The 10,653-nt window shown below is 39.5% G+C and overlaps 1 long non-coding RNA gene across 1 annotated transcript; it reads left to right on the top strand.

The window, feature by feature from the left end:
* The first annotated feature begins 369 nt into the window (after positions 1 to 369).
* On the top strand, positions 370 to 9,179 carry LOC137280711 (uncharacterized). The gene is made up of 3 exons (XR_010956709.1): positions 370 to 398; positions 7,085 to 7,429; positions 9,154 to 9,179. It is a non-coding gene; the product is annotated as an uncharacterized lncRNA (long non-coding RNA).
* The last annotated feature ends 1,474 nt before the right edge of the window (positions 9,180 to 10,653 follow it).

Here is a 10,653-nt window from a genome sequence, read left to right as displayed (position 1 = left end):
CTCAGGTTATTATGATAAAGAAGACGTCTTTACGGTGGATTTCACGAACAACGAGGACAGGTCTTGGACATATTTTACAGAATGGACATGCATTCCCAAATCCGGGCAGTGTGAGATCACACTTACACGAAGAATCAATGAACATTTGTGTAACATGATGCGTCACTTTGACACGCCTCCTAGTATGAAGCTGGCGAGTTTACGGAATCCCGACCAAAAGGTCACACTTGTCTTCGGACATGACACGGAGGCTGACGCTTTCAACATGTTTAACAAATTCACTGATCTGAGAAACACTGTCTTATCATTTCTGAAGAAAGTTACAACAAACGTGGAGGATATCACAGTGAGAGTACGGCTTACAGGAAGGATTCAGTCAGCAAGGCAGCAAGACCAAGGTAAGACAACTGCATTTTGAACGTGTCTTTGCAGCTTTCGTTCAAATTAATGACCACTATTTTCTAATTTTGTCCATCAATGTATACTTTCATATGTGAAACATGAAGCAGACTTATTGATTGGCATCCTTAAAAGGTCACATGCAACTTTAAACACAACTTTGCAGATTCTGGTAACTTTCGGTATGCCCTTACCGAAATGAATCATCAAAAATGCAAATTCAACAAATTCAACCTATAAAGTTGAAAAAACGAAATGAAAAAAACACCCGCAAAATCGGATTTCAAACTGTTCACTAGTTTGCGCCTTTGGGAAAAAAGTGGCTACAACAGCTGTGCTGCGCTGCGACAAAAAAAATATGCTAAGTGAATAGGTCTGCGGAGCTTGAAACTGTATGCCTGCACGGAGTATGAGGTCGTGAGCAGTAGTCTAATCTATGTTGTGACACAAACAAGTAAATAGTCTACTCGTTACATAAACAAGAATATGCTAATTGTGATAAGCAGACTCCGTCACAGAGAAAACTCAATGACACATATACATCTGCCCACTTGTCTGCTAATGACAATATGCAATGCACAACGTCAATCACTGACCACAGGCAACTTGAACTTAACACCTTTTGGGCTTATAAGCCATAAACAAAGAGCCCCAGCTAACCAGCGCCAATGAGAAGGCTTCGCTACACTTGACTGGGTTCGGTATCGCGGTCGAGGGAGATAAACCCAAGTACAAAATATTGCACTTTTGATTTCCGATTATAGTCTTGTTTCTTTGGGGTTTTTTCTCAATCATCAATAGATTTTATGTATCATGAACAAGTGATAACTGTGTCTTTATTATGTTTTATTTGTTGGTTGCGTGTGACCTGTAAGACAGAAATTGCGAAATCTGAATTTGATGGACTATTTGAGTTTGGGGATGACGCAGTAAGTGTTGGAAAAAACACAAGCACATTTCATGCACATTTCAATGCTTATTTAATACAGAACAAATGTCAAAATACCATTATTTGCGTGACATATCGCTGTAAATACAGCCATGACAACTACATCCATGAACTACTGAACGAACACTTGCCATTCAGACAGGACATGACAAGCGACATATAGCAGATCACTAGACCAAGCTACATGTCACACCGCACGTCGTTACATGTAAACTCTGCACACTGTATACACTTTCACTTCGTAGTCTGCAATAATGCATTAACCTACAAGTTTACATTTACTTCTTCGAAAAACATAAGATGTTTCATTTACAAATTGTAACATACACAAACAAACATTACACTGAATCAAAGCATTCAAGGAAAATGCAATACACCCTGCACAAAAGTATAGTCACGAAAACTTCGACTCGACCATGCAGTTTGGATATTCTTGTTTGCGCATCACTTTTTGTTGTTCTTTCTTTGTTGGCGGAGGCGGAATGTCACACGATGCCTGTTTAGCCATCAAAACACATCTGGAAACAATAGATCCCATACTCACAAACGCGATTGTCCCTAAAAGGCATTTCCAAATACTTTCAATTTCATCAATAATACATTACTTTATTGTCGTTTTTGGAGAGATCATCAACCCTAGCATGATACAGACTGTCCGCCCTCTGATCACGTCAGGCAAACGGACATATTTTGTTTATTGCTCTAAAAGACTCAACAAGAAACTTCCACACCAACTACTCTGCCATATCCTGCTTGGCACCAACACTCTTTGATAGTGCAGCCACTAACCATTTCAGTTATTCATCTAATCTACCAATGATATTTTTTTTTCAAACCATTTAATAAAATTATCTAGCACTCCTATATCTTTCAAAGGTCACGTGCAACCACAAACTCAAAACATAACTGAAACACAATTATCACTTGGTCATGACATATAGTATACATTGCTGATTGTCACCAAAAAAATAATAACAAAATCATAAGCGTACAATAGCGAATCAAGCGTGCAATATGTTGTAATTGGCTTTTCTTCACTCGAAACGAAAGATCGGTGAGACCGAACCCAGTCAGAGTGGGTGGGTGTGTACTAGTGTATGGGAGACTTTCCATTGCCTGGTTCATTTGTCGATACACTGACTTTTTTATTGTGGGTGCATATGGAGACACTTGGCATTTTAGAAGTATGGTGAGCCATAACATAGTATGACTCTTTATGGATAACACATTCTTTTATTGTATACGATGCGACGTTTCGGTGTGGATTCTTATACCGTTGACAAGCAAGAGTTATGTTAGGGTTTGTAAATAAATGTTCTCTTCATTTCCGTTCAAACCAGTTAAGAAATCCCGACGCGGTGAACTACTGCGTTAGTCCCGGTAAAAAGCAGGACTTGAAATGGACAATCTGAGTTTGCACCATTGTCCGCTTGATCCAGTCATCCGAGAGAAATGGATGCAGTTCGTTTGCAAACAACCAACATAATAATATATCATGTGCCTGTCTGTGTAATTGCATAATGTGACAGAGACAGAAAGCAGTGTATTTTGTGTATGGTTTTATATCCTGATAGGTGTTTAGTTCAAATTGCATTGGGTCAGTGAGTGACGTTCTGCACTGCATATTGTCATTAGTAGACAGGCATGCAAACGCATATGCTTCAATAAAACAGGCTTCATATCACTATTGCCTGTGCGAGTTGCTGAAGTGTCTGAGGCTGAGGGTTACGGCGTCGCACCCGTCTGTCCAGGGCATCCCACAGAGGTTCGATTAAGTCCGGTGATCTCGATGGTCAGGGTAGCACATTGATATTGTGGTTCTGGAGGAAGTCTCTAGTGTGACGTGCTGTAGGGGACCGGGCATTGCCCTGTTAAAAAAACTCCCTCTGGAGATCAATGCTTAGAAGGAGGTGTTGGCGTAGGATTTCGTCACACTACCTTTGAGCTGGAGGGTTGCCCTGCATCATCACAAAATCACTTCTCCACCCCACCACCGAGGTCGCCCAATACGAGGGACATCTGCTACCGAATTTTGTCTTCGATATCTTTCCCAGAGTTGTGAAACGGTGCTTTGGTAAACATTCATGCGTCGGGGAACTGCACGTATAGACTAGCCAGCTTCGAGGAGACCAACGGCGATGTGACGGTTGGCTTCAGTTAGAAGTGGCATGTTGCGTTCGTTAACAATATTCAAAAATACAGTCACTGTGAATAATCGACAGACTGCTATCAACCTTTTATACCTATCATTGAGACTATTTGATCCCCAAAGTTCACGTGCATTGCATGTGAGTTGTGTATTCTGTGACACTACACGCCGGTATTGAAAATTTTACCGTTAAATACGCTGTCGGGTATTTTACGGATGGTGCGTGTTGTTGTGATGTTTCAAGACATACACACCATAGGACCAACAAAGACAACAAACTCTTTTGTAAAATTAATCACGCTTACTTCATTGCTGCCTGAAATTGCAATTTTTATTATGCGGTTCTTTTTGGGAGAGTATATATGCCATTACATGCACAGGCTGTAATGAACAGTATATTGCTCAATAAAGTGCTTAAAATTTCAAAATTTCAAAAGCCTTTCAAAATAGTCTTCATCGTAAATGTCGTCATTTTTCACACTACCCAAAATTGCGATTCAGAACTATCTGCTGTATGTTTTGAAATGTGAAATTCGGATAATTACTGGAGTATTGAATTTCAAAAATAGCATATTAATGATCACTGATATCAAGTTTTCATGTAACCAGTAATGATAATTCTGAAACGTCGCCGATGAACCCAGAATCGATTGGGATGTTTTCGAAAATACACTACACGAATGACGAAGTGCGCTTTCCGCCATATTGGATAGTGTTTACAAAATCACGTTTCGAGAAGGCCGGCATTGAGACGCCTATTACATCACGTATATTTCACAGTCAGCTGCGACAGATGCATCATTGAATTCCCCTCACATCTTAGAATCAAATTACAAATGGTCTTTGTCACCAATACGAACTGTCTAGATAAAACGAAACGAAAGATAATTGGTACGAAAACTAATGCTGTGCTCGAAAGACTGCGCTTGTTTGAAATGTAAACAAAGAAAAAATCCAATTTTACACTGCGTAGCATTTTCGGTAATATTCCAACATCCAGCCGTCTAATCATTGCTTACAATGGTTCAATACGCTTAGCATATTCAAGGGAAGAGAATCGTAGCAAAAAATAGCAAATTAAAAATAGATACAATGAAATAATTTGGTAATTCATAAGAATCTGTCACACTTTTAGTGCAGCATGACGCCATGACTGACGCAAAATCACGCACAACGACAACGGTACTTATCGGCATTTCTGGCTTCTTCCGTCATTTACAATGTAAACCATAAAAACATATAACAACAATACACAGATAGTCAGAATAATTCTGATTACTTACATCTCACATTTATGTACAAAAGATCCCTGAATCAAGGAAAACGTCCTCGCAAAATCCCGTGTACCCTTGTCAGCGAAGCCGCCATTTTGAAAGAAATCGGTCATCGGTAGTGATGTCACACGTCAACATTGTTGCACATATTAGGCAATTTCTTGGAGGTGAACGTCGGTTGAACAAGAGTAAACACAATGCCCATACCATTCCGATTGCACATTTAGTATTGTGATGTATATGTTGCGTATCGTTCAGATATTTTTTTCATTAAACTGATTTCAGTATCTACATATATCCATGTTCAACACCGTATCACATAAGGATATAAGGTATGCGTTTTTATTCTTTGAAAGGTTTTGGTTGTTTGAATAATATTTATTTGGGAACTTGACTCAGTACGTGTACTATACCACATTTTAAGCCTGTACACAAGTGTTAGAAGATCACACGTAGCCATTACTGCAACATGTGCTATTGTTAACTGTGATGTACAATATTCAATACGTTGACATAAATATTGCAGTTTCTTGTGAACAGGTTAATAAACAGCTATTTAATTCCAACTTATAACTAAAACTGATAATATTAACGAAGATTAGTTGTACATTTTATGAAATTAGATGAACACATATTTAGAGGAATTGTCTTGTTCATTGCATTGGTTTGTGTTCTTTTTATAGACAAAACAATTATGAATATTGATTGACCAGGTGCGAGTTTGTCAAAAACGTTTAATGATACATTATCGTTGTTTCAGATAATAAAGTCAATTCAAATTTGATTAAAGCATATCTGATGGCAGAATACCTAACTCAAACAATATTTCATATAGATCAAGGGCATGTCTTAATTTGGACAAACCTTACGTCCATATTCTAATTTTTCCATACTAAAAAAACCCATCTTTTTGTTCCTTTCATTGCACACATATGAAGTGAAATAATTACATAATCATAAGAAGAAAAGTTCATATCCTCAATGAATATTCAATGAATATTCAGGTATTGTGAATGTTTCATTTACGCTAGATTGATGCCAGACAAGTGCACGTGTTGCTCACAATAAGATACGTAACCGCGTAATCGTTGATATATTCAGGACACTATTTCAGTGGTGAAACCATCCATTTTAGGTTTTGTCTAAAAAGTGTTGAACTATGACATAGAAGCCGACACCTTTTACACATTGAGTGGAAATTAGGTGAGATATATACTAATCAGCAAACCAGTGTCGTCTTTTTCCGACGTCACAAAATGCACGGAGCATTCCATAACGTCAACTAAATGTCGCATTATTTTCAGTTACTTCATTACATTTGAAAATGTGGCTGTTACTCCGTTAATAATTATGTAAAATCAATCAAAATACATCTACAAGAACAGAAGAATATGGGAATCTAAGAACTGAGTTATGTATCGGATAGGGACATCCAAATCGCTATTACCAGCTTTCTGATGTAGCACACTGGCATCTTTTCTTACAAATTGTGAAACTACCAAAAGGTATCCTCTCACACTGGGGAATTTTGTATTGGAATAGTTTGGTTCACCGTGAACAAAACATAAGGAAAATATACTGTCCGTATCCACAGCAAATTGTCTCCATGTGATCTGAGTTACATTGACCTAATGTAAAGTATGGCGGAGTTATGCCCCTTTATCTTTATACGTGCATGACCTCTCTGTCGACGTTTGACGTCATAGAAAAAAAAATATTTTGACATTTACCGTGGGTCATTTTTTTATTTTTATGACGTTATGCATTAGCACATAAATTCATTTCATACACATTTATGTCGTTCAGATTTCAAAGCTGTATTTTGTTCACTCACACTTTTCGTAAAGATGACAAATTAAAAACATCGTAGCAGAGTGCTTTTATTGGTGCACGATAATTTACTATTTTGGACAACACTGAGCAGTGTCTATTTCTCAAACCCCTGGGGTAGTCGCAGTTATATTTATACCAACGGATAGCAAATGGCATATTCTATATTTCTGTGTAATTTTATAGCCGTACGCACATCCAGGACCACGCGAGTGCATTCTCGCACAACGTTCACTTTTCAAACCTTACGAAAATGTGCGACTGAAAAACACTTGGCATCCAGGGGGTTAAACCATTGTAAACCATTGTGATTTTTTCGGCTGTTTTGCCCTTTACACCGGATGAAATAGCCACAGCAAGGTAATTTGTTGTACTGGGATTTCTTCTACCAGGACACACGGCACACATTTCAAGCAAAAGTCTCAAATTATCTCTGTGATATTGATGGGTTGCATACTCTCAGAACACTTTCTTTCATTGCAGAATACAGATGTATATTTGATTCGACGGCAGATTATTCTGAGGGCGATAAATCAGAAACAACGTGGTTTTGCAAACCAGACACCCTCAACCTTCAGGTCGACAACGAGACCAGAAACAGTCATTTTACTCGATTTAAAGAAAATATCACACGTTCTTTTGAGGCTTGTCTAGGGAGAGTTACAACTGGTTCTGTGATATTTACCTTTCATCATAGAAGCACAGAAGACGCCCTGGGGATGATCAGTAAACATGAAGATGTGAGAGCAATGATCCTGGAATGCCTCCAAGGGTTAGATTCTACAGTGAAAGACATCCAGATTGAAGTCCAACTGCAGGACTTCGTAGGTAAGGGACGAGTTTACGTGCTGGACACGGAGCAGACTCTGTCTTGTTTTTTCCTGTCTTTAAACACGTGTATGTCAGGTGAGCTGGTAAATACATAAGTGTTTTGGATCAAATGAAAGTCAATATCGGGAAACTTGCTTGCTACTTTTGTGTAATGAGGCTGACAATGACGCTTGTCATTTACTATTGTGTCGTCCTATCGGGAATCGTTCAGTATATTTAAAATATCACCAATAGCACGTACAATTAAATGCTTGTAATATGTTTGGATATGTTATATGACATTAATCTTAGGGGTTTAATGAGAACAAATGTTTGGAAAGAAATTATGAGTCTTAAAGTGTATTAAATCTGCTTGTAATTCTATTATTATGTTTTCATAAAGAATTATGCATACGTTTAATCTAGAGCATAAGCATATGCTGTGCATTCGTACATTTTTACGAAAGGCCTGTTCAGAAACGATTAGATTCTTACTTGGCATCTTTGCTTCGAATCGCTTTTGTTTTGATTTTTGGAATGCCTGGTCCAGGCTCGACTTGTTTTACACACAACATCATACAGCTGTAACTCTGCCGAAACAAATACATACTCATGAAATAGCCACAGTTGTACACTCGAATGTGGTGATGGATGTGGAAAGGGTTTAGTCTCTTCTATTTGAAATATTGTTCATTTGGGTAATGTCATCATTTCTGCATTAGTACTCTAAACCAGGATCTTTGTTCAAATAATATAATTAAAAGTAAATATTCTAGTATGCATTTCGTCACTTCCGGTCATAGGCTATAGCTAAAGGCCATGGTTGTAGCATCTTTCATAAGTAAGTTATCTGTACTTTCAGTTTGGACTCCCAGCACATCATTTGTATATTAATACCATCAACTATATCGTGCCCATATTCCAACTCGGTGTGATGCAAGCCAGTTCGGCCTTTCCGTGGGTAACATGTCAGAGCAGTCATCCTAATGTTTCTCTTATACGTTGCTAACAACGCCGTAGCCTGGATGACGCTCTGCAGTAGTGGACTGGTCAGTGTGTGACTGGTCAGTGTGTGACTGTGTCCATGGCTATCTGTGACATGGTATCTCAACTGGCAGGGCCAGTACAATCAGGAACACGTGTGACATATAGTGATATATCCTGTGAAGATCACAGTTAAAATTGTCCTTCAGCATTACAGGCTTAACACGGGAAGCGAGAAACTGGATCGGGTGCCCATAGACTTGATACATGCATGCTGTATCCAGGATAGGGAGATCAATACCTGAGTCATTTCATTTTCTAGGCCAAGGTCGATTAGTTGTCGCCCCTCGTCTATAACAGCCATAATAATTCTGAGTGATTCACCAAGTAATGTTGATATTGATTTAATCATAACTATAGCATACAAAGCAACATAAAGGCATGCTTCATTTTTATTGGCCATAGCTATGGCGCTATGCTCCGTGATCCCTGGAAATAAAGAATTCTCCATATCCTCCAGGAATCTAGTAGAATTCTACGAGGTACATTCTATTTTCACTCTTTATTAATGCTTTCGTTAAGAATGGTTAACTTGTGAAAACAGTGTACCTGCCTTTCTGATTATTTGCATGCCACTTTTGACGTCTTTACAGATGATGTTACAAACGGAATCAATCCAACTTTAGGTCTACTGTAATGTCCATTGTATGTTACAAATTGCTAAACGAACAAACTGCTGACTCAGAACTCTATTTCAGATCCACATTCATTGCCTGCACATGGTTTCCAAGATAGAAGACAAAGACAAAGACAAAATATCTAATACATGCAGGAACACGACAAAGTGGTACAAGACCTGTATATATATATATACATATATATATACACCTGGAAATTAATCAAGCAACACCCCAATTTTTTCTATTGGAGCAACTTTGAAGTGTTCTGACAATCAAAATATGCCGGGTTGATATAGTTTGACACTTTTTTATTCAACAGACGATCTCTGACAAACAACTTAAAGGGAAAAAGTATCAAGACTTTGCTTTATTGCAACGAAATCCAAATTCTTAAAACTGTCTTAAATTCATGAAAAAATGGACACAATTTACTATTCATCCACAGACGTTGTTGTCAGGTGTATTAACACAAATGTCACATGGAAAGAAAGAACAGTCATCTGAGAGTCTGCACACCGACTTTCATCAATATCTAGTGTGTCCTCCCTGCGCACGCACCACCGATTCCAGACGCCTCCTCATTCCTTGGATGAGTCTCCGGATCTGATTCTGGGGGATCCTGTTCCACTCCTCATGCAGGGCAGCCGTCAATTCGTTGAGATTATGGACTGGTGGGTCTCTCTGCCTCACACGACGGCCAATAAAGTCCCACAAATGTTCAATGGGGTTGAGGTCAGGGCTCATGGCAGGCCATGGAATTCTGTCAATTGCATTTTGCCGCAAAAAATCATTTACAGCATGCGCCCTGTGAGGTCTAGCATTGTCGTCCATAAATATGGGTCTCGTTGCCAGAGGATGGTTCTCAAAATGAGGTACCACAGCCCTGTCAAGAACCTCCTGTTGGTAACGAACACCGTTAAGGTTGCCACGGATGGTAATGATATCCAACTTGCAGTTCATGGAAATGCACCCCCATACCATAACGGAACCTCCCCCAAAGGCCACAGTCTCCTGGATGTTCCGTGGAGCCATTGCTGTGTTCCTCTGCCTCCAGACCCGAGTACGACCGTCCACCATGTGCAGCAAGAACCGGCTCTCATCTGAGAAATGGACCTTCCTCCAAGAGGCAATGTTCCAGTGCAAACGGTCATTACACCAGGCCAGTCGGGCTGCCTTATGGGCTGGAGACAGTCTGGGTCGCTTGATTGGCCTCCTTGCCCGGTATCCTGCAGCTTTCAGACGATTCCGAACAGTCCTGTTCGAGATGGGTCTCCCTGGAAGCCACTCCTGTCTCAACCGAGAGCTCGAGTCGAAGGACCTGCGCCGTACAAGTCTCAGTAAAGCTCTGTCCTCCCGGACTGTGGTCTTCCTGGGTCTTCCTGGTCTAGGCAGGTCTTTAACTTCATTAGTGGCCCGGTATTTTTTCAAAAGTTTTGAAATTATGGAATGATGTCGTCCGATTTGAGTCCCGATTTGTCTTAGAGACATACCAGCATTCCTCATGCCGATTATTTGCCAACGAGTGGCCTCTGGTAATTTCCTACGTGCCATGACATTGAAATGAATGAAAAACCGAAT

Source organism: Haliotis asinina, chromosome 4, assembly GCF_037392515.1.
Source record: "Haliotis asinina isolate JCU_RB_2024 chromosome 4, JCU_Hal_asi_v2, whole genome shotgun sequence".
In the NCBI taxonomy this organism is placed as follows: domain Eukaryota; kingdom Metazoa; phylum Mollusca; class Gastropoda; order Lepetellida; family Haliotidae; genus Haliotis; species Haliotis asinina.
This window is presented reverse-complemented; position numbering and strand designations above follow the sequence as displayed.